This window comes from Desmodus rotundus, chromosome 9 (assembly GCF_022682495.2).
Source record: "Desmodus rotundus isolate HL8 chromosome 9, HLdesRot8A.1, whole genome shotgun sequence".
NCBI classification, from domain to species: Eukaryota; Metazoa; Chordata; class Mammalia; order Chiroptera; family Phyllostomidae; genus Desmodus; species Desmodus rotundus.
The window spans coordinates 83,990,537-84,003,853 of NC_071395.1; the positions used below are offsets into that span (position 1 = coordinate 83,990,537).

The 13,317-nt window shown below is 46.6% G+C and overlaps 1 protein-coding gene across 2 annotated transcripts in view; it reads left to right on the forward strand.

Annotated features, from left to right (window-relative positions):
* Positions 1-13,317, forward strand: part of SLC39A11 (solute carrier family 39 member 11) — a 253,919-nt gene that overhangs the window by 35,253 nt on the left and 205,349 nt on the right. The window lies entirely within an intron of this gene.

Consider the following 13,317-nt stretch of genomic DNA (forward strand, 5'->3'; position numbering starts at 1 on the left):
CTGGCTATGATCGACAGAGAGAGAGAGAGAGAGAGAGAGAGAGAGAGAGAGAGAGAGAGAGAGAGAGACGAGACAAGGCCAGGCTGTGAGATTATAACCAAAGGCCATTAGTAGCTATAACGGGGTTGTCTGCATGCGCTGCCATCAGTAGAGAGGAATCGATGTCAATAAGAACCCAGTGCAGGCACAGGCAGCCTGTCAGACACTGTGTCCTGAAAAGTCCTAGAGGGAGCAGGAGCCGCTGTGAGACCTCAGCTGGTGCTGGAATTCTCTGCTGTCCCAGAGAGGGAGGAGACACAGGAGAGACCCTGTGAAGGACAGTGGGGGTCAAAGGCCGTTTATTCTGTGCTCACTGGACTCAGCTGGACAGGTACCCATGGAGGGAGGCTGACATTCTCATTCCTGCCTACCTGCCTTCTTTCTTGCCTGAAATGCCCAACTGTAGAAAGAGAGGAAAGAATTCCTGGAACTTGGCCCTGGGGCTGATGAGAAACTGATTACTTGTGTTGAAGAAGGACCATTCCCGGGACCAGACAGCTGGATATGATTGTTGGTTGGGGAGCCATGATATGGTCTTGGAGGAAAAACCGTAATGTCATTTTTTTTTTTTTTTCATCAAAAGCTTGAATGGCTGTCAGTTTCTGCCTCCTGGACCCTGGGCTTCCTTGCTGACAAATATATCTGTGTGCTAATAGCTTTGAGCAGTCCTCGGTGTCGGCTGCCGTGCTGTGCTCTCAAACCCCCTGGGGAATGTGTGAACTTGCTCTTGGCAGGAATATCTTGTGGGTCTTTGGCCTTACCTCGCAACCAGCAGGCAGGGGCTGGCCCCTCGGCTCTTCAAGCCCCTGCTGGGTCTCATTCTGCCTTCCCACCTGGGCCCTGCTGGGCTTCTAGGACAGTCTCTTGCAGAGAGCTCTTTGCAGTCACGAGGGGTCACCACTCACTGGTGCTGGGGGCATGCTGGGGGCAGGTGTACTTGATCAGCCATCTGAGTGCAGGGGCTTTCTCCGGGCAGTGTAAGCAGTCACTGGCCAATTTGTTCTGCACAGCAGCGCCTTTCTCTTGAACCCTTTTGTTTCATGCTTGTTCTGGTGAATGCTTTGAATATGCAGACGATCCCGGGGGAGAGCCTTGGGTAGACTATAAAGAAAATTAGGGATGGCTTGGGAATGGTGGGGGAACATCTGAAGAGAGAATAAAAAGGTCCGAAAGGGCGAAGTAACCATTAATGCCCAGAACCCTGCTAATTGGCAGAAAGATCATCCTGACAGTAAATCTCTATTGTAGGCCATTTGAAAAGAAATTAATTCATGCTGTTGATACGAGAAGGGGAATTTGTCTTAGAGGGTCTTATAAAAAGATAAGAATTATTTATAATTGCTGCGGTCACTGAATACAAATGTTGCCATTGAAGAGGAGCCCTTGCAAACAGTCTGTCCACCATTTCTCTGAGACAGAGTAAAGGTTTCCCTTCAGGGCAGCGGCCTGGATCTATGGAGGGGCTTTGTGGAGTCTGAGTTAATGGGTTTTGATCTTGAGTCTGCACGGTTGTCCGGCATTGATTGAGCGCCCATGGGAATATAGTCTTCTGGGGGCCGGAATTTGGTTTCACAATGTCCACTGTTCTGGGAGTTTATGAGGCAGTGGCTTTGGAGGCCATGGGGAGTTCTGTGGGCAAACTCAGCTTGAGATCACTTCAATTTCTGGTTCTTTCCACTTCTGATAAAACCCCACTGTTCAGCAGATGGCCCGCAGACAGGAGGAAATTGGGAGAGCAGAAGGCTTTGGCTGGAGCCCTGGTGGAGGGGCCCCAGGATAAAGGAGGGACTGCCTGCAGAAAACCCCAGGACCTCCTTTCTGTCCTCTGGGGCAGTGCATGGAGTTTGATGGGTGAGAGGAAGCGAGTCAGTCTCTGCCATTACTTCCCTGGAGAAATGAGCAGTGAGGAAGTCCAGGGGGGCCGAGGTATGGCTGATGGGATTCTGCAGCAACTCCTGCCTGACGTGAGCCCTTGCCCTTCACCATTCAAACAGCGGTTGCACTGCCGCACTTCCTGCCAACCCCAGAGCCCCTCACCCTGAATATCTTTATAGATTCAGGACCCAAAGGGCAGTAAGACTCTTGGGTTGGTGGGAAGGAAACGTTTAACAAGGGACTCTGTTTTCTGACTCCCCTGCTCTTCATTCAGCCTTTCAGATGTATTTGTTCCCCTTTTGCAACCAAAGCAAAATATAGCTCATGAACAGGGTCTTGCTCACCGCAGCCTGTTCGGTTGAAGCCACTGTGGCTTCGTTAACTTCGGATGCATCAAACGTCTTCCTGAACTGGGTATTGGGTTTTATTCATTTATCTGGGAACAGAGTAAGAGAAGGCTCATGCAGTGACAATTAGTGGGAAATGAACTGCCAGGGATTTACCAAATGCTGTCTTTATGAAAAGGGGAGAGGGCGGGGGGGGGGCAACCTGCTTGGCCTGGGGCTGGCAAGAGGCCAGGTGATGGGGGATGAGGTTTGGGCCAGCCTGAGCCCAGTGTCCCTCCCTTAGGATGGGCCTAGGGAGAAACAGAAGGGACATTGGACAGCTATTGATGTTGACATTTTGACATTTTGATAACAAATATGGCAAAGATATTGACATTTTTATGGTCTTTGTAGTTTTGCTTCTCTATGAAGTTAAGGATGGCAGTAGGTGGGAAGCCTCCACCTTCAGCTTAAAGGAGGGATTTTCTACTGGTGGGTAGAAGGATAGGGTGGGGAAGGGGGGTTAGGTGTGTGTCCCGAAGGGCTCTTGTTCTTCTTTCCAGTCATACCAGTATTACGTCAATACAATACAGAAATCTTGTTATAAAATAAAAAAAATTATGTGAAAATGCCTTTCTGTTACAAACTCTGTCTTCCCAAAATTCATATGGTGAACCTCATCCCCAAGGTGACGGTATTGGGAGGTGGCCTTCTGGAGGTGAGCAAGCCATGAGGGTGGAGCCCTCATGAATGGGATTAGTGCCCTTGAAAGGAACCCCTGAGAGCTCCCTTCCACCCCGTGGGGACACAGGGAGAAGTCACCGGCTGTGAACCAGGGAGGGAGCCCTCCTCAGGCACCCAGTCTGCCAGTTTTGATCCGGGTCTGCGCAACTGCGGAGGAAATTTCTGTTGTTTGTACGCCCCCCAGACTGTGGTAATTTGTTGTGACAGTCGTAATGGATTGAGACACTTCCCTGTGCCCGTTCTCTCCCCAGGCTAACCAGTCAGCCTTTGTCATCAGTTCAGTGGGTGTTCTCCAGGTTTTCTTCTTTAGGACATACATAATGAATTATGTATGTTTTTCAGATATTGAAATACGAACACTTTCCCCATTCGCCTATGTTGTTTGAGTGCACTTAAACCAACTCCATAGCAACAGAGGCCCTGACTCGGGTAGCTCTGTCTTCTTTTTACTTATGTATGTGTGTGTGCACATTTTACACAGTTGGAATCAGGCTGTGCCTTCTCCACTGTGTTATTTTTAAATTTGAAATGCTTCTTATCGGCAGTTATTTTAATGCATATACAGCACCCGGCCATCTTAATGTCATTTTCCAGACAGTTTCCCCGTCATTGTGTAGTTAGAGTGCTCTGTGCTTTTCCATATGTATATATGTACATGTGGACATGTCATTGTTTTGTATTTTCCGCAGAACAAATGGTAACATACTCTTGGTGTTGTTGCTACATGCTGCTTTCAGCTCGCTTTACATCCTGGCAGCCTGCTCCCTGGGAGATGTATGCTCTTCACCCCCACCCGCCCTCTCTTGGGGTCTGACATCTTGAGGAGGCCACCCCAGGCTGCAGGGGCTGGGACGGGAGCGGGTCCCTGTGACTCTGTCTGAGACTCTCCTATGTGAGAGCCTGGTGGGTAGTCCTGCCCGCACGCACAGGCTCCAGGGGACTCCAGCCAGCAGTAGGGGTCCCGCCTTCTCCTCAGCACTTTCCTTAATTTATCTGTCCCCACCATGTTCAGTTTCTCCTAGTTTTCTCCACCATGGCAAGGAAAATGCCTCTGCCGAAACGGTCAAGGAGTGGTACCTACACGCTCTTTTAATGTGCGCCTAACTTTTGCTGGTGTTGGTATGGGTTGGCTGGAGTTGCTAGGAGGGACCACATCTTACAAGTAGGGAGGTGACAGATGTCACAGGAAGTGATTAATTCCCTCCCCAGAGAGGGGTTTGTATATTTACTGAGAGAGAAAGACAGCAGAGTCTTTAGCATGAGCCCGATATTGTCAGAGAAGCCCAAGTGTCTATAGTGGAAATTGGCCGTCTACCTCGGTTTTAGTATCTCCTTCTTACTTAGGCTTTGTTGAGGTTTGAGATACACAATTCTCCTCGCTCCCGTTAGTACATCCTGGGGTTGATCCACGCTGGCGTTTTGACTGGGCTGGAGAGAGCTCCAGAGCAATGGCAGCTGTTTCTCCAGTGTGGGCACATGGCGGTGCTGTCTGCAGAGGCTGGGCCGGGGGTGGGTCAGGCAGCTCTATAGTCTGGGGAACCAGGCCAAAGAGGGATGAGGTTTTGCAAATGGGCCTTTTGCTTAACTATCCAATGTTTGTATTCATTTCCTAGGGCTGCCATAACAAAATACCACAGACCAGTAGGGAGGGGGAAGTCTTCACTTTTCAACAACAGAAAGATATTTATTTGCTCACAGTTCTGGAGTCTGGAAGTCTAAGATCAAGGTGCTGGCAGGTTTGGGTTCTTCCAAGGTCTCTGTCCTTGGCTTGCAGATACATGGCTGTCTTCTCCGTGTCCTCACTTGGTCCTTCCTCTGTGCGGCTGCGTTCCTGGTGTCTCTCCATGTGTCCAAATCTCTTTTTATAAGGACACCCTAACAGCCTCATTTTTAACTCAGTTACCTCTTTGAAGGCCCTGTCTCCAATACAGTCACATCTGAGCTACAGTGGATTAGGGCTTCAACAGATGAATTGGGTCGGGGGGCACAGTTCATAGCTTGGATGTCATTGGAGGCCATCAGTTTAGGCCACAGGTGGCAAACACAAGGCCCTCTGTCTGATTCCAACCCTCCACCTTGTTTTATCTGGCCTGGCACCTTGTTTCTACCTGGTGGCAGCACCGAGCTCCCTGCTCCTAGTTAAGGAGTAGTTACATTTATACAGTCCTAAAGTTACATTCGGCCCTTTGAAGGCAACTGTGAGGCTGATGTGGCCCCTGGTGAAAATGAGTTTGACACCCTTGGTTTAGGCACTGGGTGTTCGGAACAACAGCAAGGTATAATTCTCCTGGCCCCCGAGGAGGGGTATGCCTCCAGCAACAAAGCTCTCATGCAATCTGGACGCTGATTAAGCCTTTGTTTCTAATGAGGCTTGCCAGCAGCCACAGCAGTGGCTGATGAGTCTAGGTGGGAATGTTTTAAAAAGCTTGGCCTTGGAAGGGATTCACTGACAAAGGAGAGCAAGTATCAAGACTTTTGTGAAACAGACAGGTCATTTCATCATACTGGGGAGCTCTTGGCACATTGATGTTGCGGGCCCTTCACAATGTGGTGTTTGGAGAGAGTGGCATTCAGGCCCCCCCAGGTTCCAAGCACCTATTCTGAAGGTATAAGGCAAAGGCAGCCACCGTTGAGTTTGCATCTCTTGCCTTTCGATGCATTCTGCAGCCTCCTGCGATCTTTGTCATGGTGCTCAGGTGTCCTTTTTGGTCCTGTTGGCAGTCAGAGGTGTTAAAAGGGTGTTGAGGCAGTCTCCTAGCATGTGCTTGCTGATCCTTGGAGAAAGAGCAGGTTGAACCGTTCTGTGGATGCCTGCAGTTCACCTTTAGCTGCTGGGAATGCAGCCCATGACTGCCTTCTTTTCCCTCCATATGTGCTCTTTGTTTTCTCGGGCAGGTGGTGAATGCTGCTCTCCCCATTTGTATGCCTGTGTGTGTTTAGCACATGATCCCAGCTTATTGAGGCTGCAGCAAAAATATCTGTGGCTTTGCAGCCAGAGCATCCAGGAGTGCCTGCTCTCTGGTTTTTGACCAGGGTTCAGAAACCCACCTCTACTGGTGATGTGGCTTCCTGGAGCACCCTCAGTGGGTCCAGCGTGAACACACACGTGCTCGCTCACACACACTGCCACTTCAGTATAGGCTGGCTTGCTGAAGGGGACTCCCCAAGCACTGAATGATTCCTGTTATTGTCCTAAAGTGGTAGGGATTCTGAAATGCAAATAGGCCTGATTGGAACCTAGAGGACTTGGATTTCCTCCCCATTTGGACCATAAAGTTGTGAGTGAATACTTGTCCCTTCTTACCATCTGCTGAGCCAGGAAACATGTTTACGAGGAATATACAGAAGCCACTATGTAGACTGATTGAACCAGTGGATGGTTGGTAAAGATGATTTACGAGGCTGGATTGCTAAAGGAATTGGATGTGCGTCGAGTCTTAACTCTTTCCTCCCAAGGGCAGTGGGACGTGTGTGTCTGCCTCACCCTAGCTGGGTGCCTTGTGTGTCACTGCCCACCAGAGCAGATGCTGCCTGTGCCTGTGCTGTCCATCACCTCTCCAATTGTACTGGTGGTGGGGATGGTGTTGACGGTAGGTTCCAGGGCTGGGGAATCGAAGTCCCAGGGGGTTTAGAGTTCTGGTAGTGGAGAAGAAAGAAATTTGGGAACAGAGATGTGGTCTGGCCAGGTCCTTAGAGAGGAGAGAGTTGTATTAAAGTCACAGGGGACAAATGACAGAAGGCATATCAATGATAGTACTACTGTCACCTCCCTCTGAAGATGCTCTGTGTCACCCTGTGTCTGCGGTGCCTTTCGCTGTTCTATATCTGAGGGCTGGTGGAGGGGAAGGGATTTTCCTCCCTGTGTCTCAGAAACACACTGTGTCTCCAAAATCACAGCCCATCCCCTTCAGAGCCTCCTTTTTCTGAAGACATGGGCAAGCAGTAGAAGGACTTACCTTACCTTGACCTGAGCACGATGGGGGAATTCTGAATATAATGCAGAAGCCAACAGGTAATTACAAAGATGATGGCGGTGGTGAACATCTCAGGACACTCTTCCTCTGGCATTTGCTTGACTCTCTCCATCTTACCTCGTGGGATGCGGTCTGTGAGTTCCTTCCCCAGAAAGCTTCCCCGACAGCCCCATGTCCTGGTTCCGCTTTGCACATCCCCCATCCTGCCCTTCTTTCCGTGTGCTATCATTACCTGTGGACCCGATCACTGTGGTCTGAAGGCAGGAGCATGGGCAGGGATAGGTCTACTCTGGTCTCCCGTGTCCTACACACCAGCACAGTGCCTAGTGCATAGTAGGTGTTCAGGAAGGATTTGATGAATGAATGAATGCATGAATGAATGAGTGAATGAATGAAAATGTTGGGCAAATCAAGTGAGATCATCTTTATGAAAACTCCTTACAGCTTCTAAGCTGACAGTGATTTACACATGGTGAGTTATTTTGTGGAAACAGATCCATCCCCTTTGCAGTTGACCACGTTTTTGGCATTACAAACAAGAGGCACAGATAATTAAACATGCAGGCAGAAAATAGAAAAACTTAATCTGAAATTTGAATCTGTTATATGATTTTTCATGCTTTATTTACTTAATTATGTTTGCCTAAGAAGCTAAAGACTTACACTGTCATTTAGAACTAGCATTTTCCAAGCAAGGCAATCAGGAAGTGTGTTAGGAGGGAGGTGGGGTGGGGTGGGGTGGGAAGGAACAGGGAAGTTGCCTTGGGTGCTTTAGAAATATGGTGACACCTGAGCCTCCCTCAGGAGGTTCCTATTCATTGTGTCCAAGGTGAAGCCTGGGTATCTAAACACAATGTCCCCAGGAAGGCTCTGATATTCAGCAAAGGTTGGTGACTGCCCTTTGAAGGCTACTCATAACTTGCTTTTATTCAGGTGCTGTTTTACCGATGATTCACTGCAATTCAGGCGCTGCCTTCTTTCCCCTGGGAGCCAAAGTCTTACTATTGCCAAAGACTCAGAAAAGAGCGAAAAGGAGGACTTCCTGCAGATGATGAGAGGACAGTCTCAAGATGAGAAGGGGGAAGGGATCTGGTTCTATGGGTTGCAAATTTCAGAACACATCAGAATCACCTGGAGACTTAAAGAACGTAGGGGCCTGGTCCCCACGCCGGACTCGTGACTTACAAGCTCTTGGGGTGAGGCCCAGGCACTTGCATTTTAAATGCAAGTTCTGGGGGATTCTGATGCTCACCACAGTGAGAGAATCACAGAACAGTTCTGAAAGATGAATAGCAGTGCTGGAGGACCCTGGAAGTCTATATCTTTTTTTTAAAGATTTTATTTATTTATTTTTAGAGAGAAGGGAATGGAGGGAGAAAGAAAGGGAGAGAAACATCAGTGTGTGGTTGCCTTTTGCTCAGTTACTACTGGGGACCTGGCCCTCAACCCAGGCATGTGCCCTGACTGGGAATCGAACTGGCAACCGTTTGGTTCGCAGACTGGCACTCAATCCACTGAGCTACACCTACCAGGGTGGAAAGCTCTGTCTGAAGGACCTGTACCTCAGGGTGTTCTGAAGTGTGGATCAGTGTGCGTTTGTCTCTTCCATTATCATAGGGGCTACAGGTTCCTCTTGGCATGTTTTCACTGTTACAGCTGCCTTTCTCCTATTCTCCTGACAGCTCCATAAAAGCAGTTGCCTGCTTTGTCTGACACCCTGGTCCTGACTCTGCTCGCCCCTCCCCATTTTGCTAGAAGCTGTTTGCATCTCATGTTTCCATATAGTGGAGTGAGTGGCTGTTGGAAGTCCCCGTGTAACTGAAATGCAAGGTCAGCTGCCAGGTGCAATGAAAGCCAAACTTGAAAGACAGGTGCTGGTGCAAAGGAAAGAGGTTTATTCAGGTGCCACACCTGGGAGCATGGTGGACTCTGATCTCAAAAACCTTCTCCCCTTCTTGCTCAAGCCCGTGAGTCTTGTAGGAATAGGGAGGGGAGAGCTTTTTTTCTTCTATCCAATTATCTTGTTAGCTTTTGGCGTGCTCAGGCCTCGTCCATTTATCTTTCTAGATTTTGGCATGCTCGGTCCCTATACATTCATTTTGCCAGCTTTTGGTGTGCTCAGTGTAAGAACCTCCCCCTGCCACTATTTTGGCCAGTGTGGGAGATTCCCTGGCACTCCCTGACTGTGTACAGTAGCACCAGGAGACTGGCCCACTGATGATGCCCAGAGTTCCTCTGAGTCATTGGCAGAAGTGGTTTAGGGCAAAACTTGTAGGTAGTGACCTAGGGAAGTATCAGCTAACGCTAGGTGTATTTGCTGACAGTTTGAGTTCTGCATCATCATTGGGGTTGAGGTGGATTATTTTTATTACATAATAGCATGTGACATGTATTTTTTTATATATACATACACATATTTTTTAAATGATATGCCATAATTGTATTATGTAATCATATATCATTATATATATTCTATCTTAATTTTTTCTACTAACCCCTATGCTACCCATCAAAGTCTACATTTAGAGGTTGCTATAAATCTTTAGAAGCAACATGTTACAGTGGAATACGCATGGGATTTGGATCAAATTACCCCGGATTCTTAGGAGTATTTGTGTTGGGGCAGTTATTTAACCCCTCTGAACCTCAGTATCCTTATCCGTTAAATGGATGTGATCTTCCCTGAGAGGGTGGCCATGAGGATTAACCCATTTCCAGTTTGTGGCTGCAGCGCTTACATTAGGATTAGAGGCAAGTCCTCTTTAGAAATAACTCCAAGAACGGTTTTTATATTTTATTTTCACATTGAAAACCAGTCAGATTTGCTTCAGCCTCAGAGAGCTTGTTTATGTAAAATTAATGAACGCTGGCAGCGAGCTGCACTTTTTTTTTGTAAATGGGAAATGGGTTAACTAAAATAAAGCATATACAGTACTTAACACATAGTCTGGCTGGCATACGGTGAGTGTTTATAATAAAGTTCACTTTCCTTAAATCAGGAAATTGGAAGCTGCTGGGGATAACTTTTCGATCGTGTTTCGTATTTTCACAAGTTGTGGCTTCAGGCTTAATAAACCTTTGCGCACATGTGTGCGTGTGTGTGTGTGTTGTATGCTGTGATCTTCAGAGGAGGAGGTCTCGTGGGGGTGTCTCTGGGTCTTGCCCGTGGGCTCTAGAGAGGGTGATGTCCCCTCCTGGGCTGTGTGGATAGCCTGTAAGCAGGTGGCCCCCTTCTGTCTCCCTCTCCCATTGGGACCATCGTCTAGCCTTGCACTTCTCCTGTGGTGTCTTTCAGAGGGATTTTTCCAAGTAACAATGACCAACTGGCCACTCAGAGACCAAAATGATTTGACCAGGGGAGGTGGATACCTTCAGTTATCTGGTGTCTTAACTTGAAATAACTAAATTTATCTCACTTATGCAACATGTTGCTAGTAGGCTGTCCACCTGGTTTGACACCTGGGCTGTTACCATGGACTGAATTGTGCCCCCACCCCCATTTATATGTTGATGTCCCAACCCCTAGTGTGATGGTCTTTGGAGGTGAGCCCTTCGGGAGATAAGTAGGTTTAGATGAGCTCATGAGGGTGGGCCCTCAGGGTAGGATTAGTGCTCTTGTAAGAAGAGATGCCAGATCTGTGTCTCTGGGTGAATCCTGAATGTGATCACAAGAGTCCTTATGAAAAAGAGGCAGAGGGAGATTGGACGCAAGACAGGACGCATTGTGAAAATGGAGGCAGAGGTTGGAGTGACCAGGTCCTGAATCAGGAAAGCCAGGAGCCACCGGAAGGTAGGAAGGGCAAGGAATGGATTCTTTCCAGAACCTCCTGAGGAATGTGGTATTGTGGAGACCTTGATCTCAGCCCAGCGATACAGACTTTGGACTTCTGGCCTCCAGGACTGTGAGAATGAATTTCTGTTGTTTCAAGCCATCAAGTTTGTGATCACTTGGTCAGCAGCCACAGGAAGCTAATGATTTGCATCTTTATTCCTCCCACCAGTCAGGCGAGCTGGCATTGCTTTGTGCCATGGAAGAGTTGGGCAGTGAGAGTCTCTTCTCGGACTCCGACCAATTTACTGCTTTTAGTTAATGTCTGTTGCACATCTGAGAGCCAGAATAGATCAGTGACTCTTGCACGTATTCCCTCTCCTGTTCTTTGGTTCGGTGATCTACGTCAAATATGATAAATGGCTAACCTTTATTAAATTTGAGTGGGAGGTACAGGATTTTGATCTTGTTATTCTTTGTACTTTTCTATATCTCTGACCATTCTTTAAAGGAGTCTTAAAAACTATAAATAGCATTGTCAATAATATAAGTAAATGACATCAAATGAAGGAAAAAATTGTATCTGACCCCGGAACAGTGGACTTTGTGTTTTTATGTAATGGTTACCAAAATACCTCCTCCACGTTTTGTAGTAATTGTCCCTGGCCTTGAATGGTCATATAATTTAAGTACTCTAAAGTTTCATATATGGGATATTTGAAAAAACATCTATAAGATTTTTTTTTGGAGGGGGCGTATGTTGGGGGAGAGGAGGATTATCATGAAATCTCAGTATTAAAAGGAAATGCCTGCCTGAATGTATTCACACCATTAAACATGAAACCCTCCTGTTTTTTCTTACTGGTCATTTTGTAGTGCCTATTGTTACATTTTTAATGTTCCTAACTACTGATAATCAAGTCGTCTAAGTTTGGCAGTCTTTGGGTTTGCAACTAGTGGTAAGAATGTTTCATAGTATTCCTCAAGACACTACACTGATTTGTATTTCAACATTCGACTTTAAACCAAGCAGGACACAAGAGTAGCGCATACAACGGCTTCTTATTTTAAGTTTTCAGCCTAATGCCTACTTCTTACTTGTGATACGCCTTTCATGTAATGAAACAGATGAGCCATTTGCAGCATCATCTGCCAATAGTCTGACAGTACACGCAGCATTATCCGTTTCTATGCTGTGCAGTTTCGATGACTTCTCGTCGTAAAAGAAAATTACTCTACTGACGAAGACAGAAGAAAATACAGGTGAGCCTCTAACAAGAATGTTCATTTTATCCTAGATGACAGTAATGTTCCAATCATTAAGTTTTATGATAACCACATGTGAAGCCCGTCCCTGGAAGAGCAGCACCCCAGAATGCAAACACTGATGGACAGATACTTTATGCCGTGGCCTCTGTTTAATTTTCAGGATGGGGACTGATTACTTTTCTCTTAGGAATGCAAAACTCTACATTTTGAAACAGTGGAATAAAAAAAAAAACAAAAAACTGTCTCCACTCAAAGCCTGGCTTGGTGAAACTGCAGGAGGTAAGGCTGAATGGCAAATTGTCATTTTAAGTTAACATACTTCTTCTCAAGTTCAACGGTAATTTCTTAGAACAGTAGCTGCCCTTTAAAAATTCCACTGAGAGGCACACAGGAAGACACCAGCCCGGATTGTTTAAAGGTGATCTATATCCTGAAGACACATCTTAGGGTGGTGTAAACAGAATGATTCGACACAAATGGAGTATTTATACCCTCTGCTATTATCATCTTATAAGGCATGATTGTTGCTCCAGGCAATTTAAGAGAAACTTGTACTGCATACTCGTGGTTATCATGGCAAAAATAATTTCATTACAAATAAAAGGATTAAATAATTAGAAGAAAGGAGATATCAAAGTAAGGAAAATACTGTAAAATGCAGCCAAGATCTGGCCATGCCGTTGAACTCCATCCTCCAGCATTAGTGAGGATGACCAACTGCTTTCTTTTTTGTTGGTTTTTTTTTGTTTATTGTGGTAAAAACACATAACATAATTTACTATCTTAACCATTTTTAAGCGTACATTTCAGTGGTGTTAAGTGTATTCGCACTGCCGTGAAACTGATCTCAAGAATTTTTTAATATTGCAGATCTGATGCTCTGTAGTACCCATTCCACACCTCTGCCTTTCCTCCTCTCCGACTCCCAGTCCCTGGTAACAGCCACTCCACTTCCTGTTTCTACGGATTCGTCTCCTTTAAATATCTCATATAAGTGGAATCAGGTAGCATTTGTCTTGTTGTGCCTGGCTTATTTCACTGAGCACAATGTCCTCAAGGTTCATCCACGTTGTAGCCTGTGTCACAATGTCTTTCCTTTCTGAGGCTGAGTAACATGCCACTCTATGTATGTATCCATGCTTTTGTCTGTCTGTCTTCTGTTGATGGATGTCTGGATGGCTCCCCCCTTTGGCTATTATGAGTAGTGCTGCTGTGCACATGAGGGTGAAATGTGTCTTTGAGACCCTTCTTTAATTCTTCTGAAACTCAGAAGTGGGATTGCTGGATTATGTGGTAGTTCTAGTTTGAACCTGTTGAGGAA